The 5,092-nt window shown below is 46.4% G+C and overlaps 1 long non-coding RNA gene across 2 annotated transcripts; it reads right to left on the bottom strand.

Annotated features, from left to right (window-relative positions):
- Nucleotides 1-1,390: 1,390 nt before the first annotated feature.
- Nucleotides 1,391-4,160, bottom strand: LOC123050564 (uncharacterized). 2 transcript variants are annotated; one of them, XR_006423794.1, is made up of 4 exons: nucleotides 3,732-4,160; nucleotides 1,979-3,079; nucleotides 1,707-1,896; nucleotides 1,391-1,619 (listed from the first exon to the last, which is right to left on the bottom strand). It is a non-coding gene; the product is annotated as an uncharacterized lncRNA (long non-coding RNA). The 2 variants fall into 2 exon arrangements; XR_006423793.1 differs by having other exon boundaries at nucleotides 1,444-1,896.
- Between the last annotated feature and the right edge of the window lie 932 nt (nucleotides 4,161-5,092).

Raw genomic sequence — 5,092 nt, forward strand, 5'->3', positions numbered from 1 at the left:
AGTGTCGATGCCGTGTCATATGCCGAAGAAGTATGTTGGCTCGTAGCATGGCATAGTCGTACAACTCAATGTCGTTCGGCTCGGGAGGTGTCGATGTGGTTCGCTGCGTGGGCTCGGTATACTCATGATGCAGACTTGGTGTAGATTTGGGTGTCGCGTGATGAAGACTCTGGATGGATCGACGCGCTGGTGACGATGGACATGGGTTTGCTAGATTGCTCCGAGCACCGGATCTGCTCGTGCACATGCACACGCAATGCCCCTGGACTTGGAAGCCCACAAGATGCATGCGTGAGCGCTTGTACCTGGACAGCAGCTACTGGTTGAAGACGCGCCGACGCGTGTGTTGCTGGATGCATGCCTCCGCTCGTGACGGAGGTCCACCTGTGGCGGCAAAGGATTTGTCGATGGAGCCGCTACTGGTGTATCCATGGATGAATGCCGCACGGAGATCGATGTTGATGGAGTCCTGTGCTGCCAGTCGGGTGTCGCCAAATCGAAGCCGGCCGGAGTTGCGCCCGTGCCGAAGATGCCGCGTTCGCGGCTCCGCGAGACGGTGCTCTGAGCCGATGCGTGTGGACGTAGACGGATCGAGTTCGTTCACTGTGTTGATGCAGTCGTACGCGTTCGGCTGTACGCGCACGCCAGCGCCCTGTTTGCCAGCCCGTTCGGCCGGCCGGCGCTGCTCCCGTCTAGCGTCCGCGTGGGATGCGTCGTGTGAAGGTCGATGTAACACGTTGCTGCCCAAACAAAGCAGCGCTCCTCCGGTGCGTGAGGTCGCCTGTCGCCGTTGTCGCCCCGCCGGGCGGAGTCGACGAGTGGGTTCCATGTAGCCGCGCTCGGGAGATCACCCTCCCCTGACTTCCATGGGGGCGGCGAGGTGCTCGGTGCAGATGCGAACTAGGCTTGATGTCCCGTGTTAGCGTAGTTGCACGCCGCCAAAGATGGATCTGTACTGATTTTCGCCGGATAGAGGGTCGTGAAGATCTAAGAATTTATTTGGTGGCTAAAGAAAACCTAATTTAATAGTATTTCAAAAAATTGAGTTGACCTAATCTATGAAACTGATCTAATCTATGAATAAGGATGGCAATGGGTAGGGTATGGTGCGGGTAGAGCAATACCATACCCATACCCGTGTAGTCAATGGGTACAAAATTCTACCCATACCCGTACCCATGGGTATGAAACTTTATCCATACCCATACCCAACGGGTATCCATGCCCATTCGGTACCCAACGGGTAGGCCAAACAATATACAAATTATTCACAATTTTACATTTATCGGTAGCACATTTGACAAAAAAAATATCTCAACTCAATAACAGATATATGAGTATATGAAAATTATCTCAATTCAAATTGACAATTGATGGACTTTAATATAGGTTCACAAGTTCATGACACACTTCAACATCCGACAAGTAACAAATAAAAATATCCGAGGCAACGATCAGCCAACACAAACGACAGCTAGCAGAACCAGCTGCTATAGCAGATAGCAGACACAACACGAGCCACCAGCTAGCACAAATAGCAGCCATCAGCTCCAAGTTCCAACCCGGCACAAAGAGCAGCAATATCTTCACTCTTGGGTGGTGATTGAAGTAGACTCATCCTTCACATGAACAAGATGATACGACACATGATTAAATTATTCAGCTATAATCCCAAAATTTAAGATCAAAGCATTTAAGTAATTTACCATCTCTTCATCTTCATCCTCGAGAACACTCTGAAATGTACTCCCTTCGTCCGAAAAAACTTGTCATCAAAATGGACAAAAAGGGGTGTATCTAGAACTAAAATACATTTAAATACATCTCCTTTTATTCATTTTGATGACAAGTATTTCCGGATGGAGGGAGTAGCAAAGAGTGTAGAATTCCAACCACCTGATGAACTAACGAACATTAGTATGTAAATGGCAAGTTATTTGCAAAATAAAAAACAAGTGCAAGTGAAAAAACATATTACCTAACAGATCTGCACGAGATCAAGCTTGCATGCACATGAGAGCTTCAGCCACACTAGGAGTAAGTCTACTACGATGTGCGAGTACTCTGCCACTAGTGCTAAACGCACATTCGGAAGCCACCGATGTTATGGGAATAGGCAATATATCACGAGCAAGTTTTTGCAAGGTAGGAAACCTAGAGCCGCTAACCTTCCACCAATTGATGATATCCAATTCTTGCGTTCTAGGTAGACGAGCTTCTTCTAAATACAAGTCCAATTCTGTATGGATTGAAGAAGAAGGGACAGTGGGGTGACTAGACAAATACAGATCATAGAGTTTCATGGCTTCATCTTCTTCTCCAAGTTGCTCAACAACAGAAGCATCCCATGCATCCTCACCTCCAACTTCATCTTTATATTGCTTCACCAATTGAATCAATAACTTCTTCACCTTTTCTATTTCTGCGGCTGCATGCTCTCTTCCATAGAGGGGACCATAAAGAGCATTGAGGATATGAAGTTTATACCTTGGATCAAGAACTGTTACAACGGACATAAGACCATGGATATCCTTCCAATACTTCTCAAACTTATCCTTCCAATACTTCTCAAACTTATCCACAATAGATAGAGGATACTCATGTTCACATATCATCAATGCAAGATCTCTCCTGGACTTCTCTTGGTCAAAAATGATATTTTCCATATTAACTTTGCCACCTTCACCCTTTTGTCAACCTCAATTTTTGTTGCTTTGGGCCAATGGGTGCATGCTTATCTGGACAAGATTCCAAATGTAAACGCAAGTGAGTTGTGCCAGCTCTAGGTCCTGCAGTAAATTTTTTGTGACAATGATTGCACTCGGCTTTCCATTGTCCATTTTAGAATTTCTCTTCCATCTCATCCCATACTGCCGATGTTCGCTTCCTCTTCGAACCAGCTCTGCTAGCTGTAGCTTGAGATGTTAGAGTAGCAACTTCAGATGTTGGAGTAGCAGCTTGAGATATCGGAGTAGCTTCAGATGTTGGTATAGCACATTGAGACGAAGGATCAACTGAGGTAACATTCCCTGCACCAGCCACAGCCGAGCCTTCGTCTCCATCTTGAGAAGCCATTGATCTATACATGAAAATGTGATGCATAACATATAAGTTTCTGAATTGCAAAAACAAGATACATGACCATGCCACTATGAAAATAAAATTATACTAAGCAATCTAAATGTGGACATAATTTATATCTTCCTCGAAACAGGTTATCACATAATTTATATCAGCATACATGTACATGTTGATTTTGCTCATTTCAGTAGTCTGTACATGAATCACAACTACACTGAATAGTAACTCTAGTAATTAGGAACGACAGCGTACAGTATTGGAATCTTCAAGTATAGCCTACTGAATAAACTATACAGTATGAAAGAGAGCATGCAGCCATAGAAATTTACAAGCAACAAAACGGCAGCGTACAGTCTACAATACTAACTCTATGTGCCTACTGAAACATAACTATACTATATTTCTACTGAATTTTAAGTCCACACAGTCTGGAACGGCAGCGTACAGTGTGCAATCAACTAGCTACGCAATTAACATCAAGTTTGGCTCATGGAGAGAGAGAGAAGTCAGCCAAAAAATAGTCTGAAGATACACCTACGCAATTAACATCAAGTTGCACACTGTACATTGTAGTCTGAAGATACACCTATACGGACACAAATTATTAGCAATAGAAAGGAATTTAGTTAGTTCACGAGAGAGAGCCTTACCGCGGCGGTGGGATTCCGGCCATGGCTTGGCCCTCTTGCCGGCGCGCTCGTCACCACCACAACACCGCCGTGCCCACAGCCGGTAAGCCTCGACCCTGGTGTGCTCCTACTCGCCGTCGATGTGAAGATCTAGACAGAGTTCGGGAGGGCTGGAGGAGGAGAATCTAGAGGCAGGAGGCCGAGGCCGGTGGCGACGTCGCCGGTTCCATGCTTGCGGAGGCACATGCAGGACGATGGGTCGATTTGCTCGATGAGTATTGCCATGGACAGCTTAATGGGGAGGGGCGGCTCCTTGGATTTCGTTCTCCTTGATTTGGGGAGATGAGGAAATTACGTGGTGTGAGGCTTAATTACGGGAATAGATGAGTAGTGGCCAAGTTGGGTATACGTCCATATATTGCAGCTCCATGGATAAGGTCCACACGATGAGTGTAAATGGTAGGGTATGGGTATACCCACGGATATAAAGTTATACCCGTGTCCTACCCGCGATTTAACAGGTAGGGTATGGAAACTACCCATGGGTATAAAATTATGCTCATACCCTGCCATGCGAGTACGGTATCCGCGGGTACCCGTACCCATGGGTAAAATTGCCATCCTTATCTATGAACGGATCTAATCTTGATCAAATCGGATGCCGTGCCCATGAGAGAGGGATAGCCTTGAAGTACAAGGCAAGGTTGTGTAACCCTATTTTATCTCTAACTCTCAAATATTATCTCTAACACATATAACCATTGGAACACGTACGCACTGTCAGATACTCTGGTCTGGTATGCGGTCCCGAGTACGAGCTACGGGACAAACATCACTGGCATCTTTCCTGGTTTGAATCCGGCCACTAACATTTCAAGACCTAGCGAGTCGCCGGTCAACTCGTGTTAAATATGTAATCAGTCCCAAGGGACCTTATTACATGATCATTGGAGTGTAAATTAATTGGAATGGATCAATTTGTGAGATTAGATATGGATCACGCGTTCCTCAAGGTTCTGAAAGTCAAATAAGCGAACTATGTACTGGAAATAAACTAGTGGACGCCGGTGACTAATCGTGTGCACATAGCTCCTAAGACATAAAGCAATTGCTGCTCGCAAACCCACACACAAACAGAAACACACAGGATGGCGCAGTGGTGGGAGGAGTGGCAGCTGCGCATCCTCGTTCTCGCTAGCCTCGGCACCCAATACTTCCTCGTGTGTTATTTGCCGGCGTTCGCAAGTTCCATATACCGCCATGGATGAGAGTTTCGTTCCGGCTGGCACATATCGGCAGCGACGCTCTGGCCATCTTCGCCCTCGCCATGCTCTTCAACCGCCAAAAAGGCGGGCCGCGCTGCAGCTACGCGCGTACCAGCC

Source organism: Triticum aestivum, chromosome 2D, assembly GCF_018294505.1.
Source record: "Triticum aestivum cultivar Chinese Spring chromosome 2D, IWGSC CS RefSeq v2.1, whole genome shotgun sequence".
Lineage (NCBI taxonomy): Eukaryota > Viridiplantae > Streptophyta > Magnoliopsida > Poales > Poaceae > Triticum > Triticum aestivum.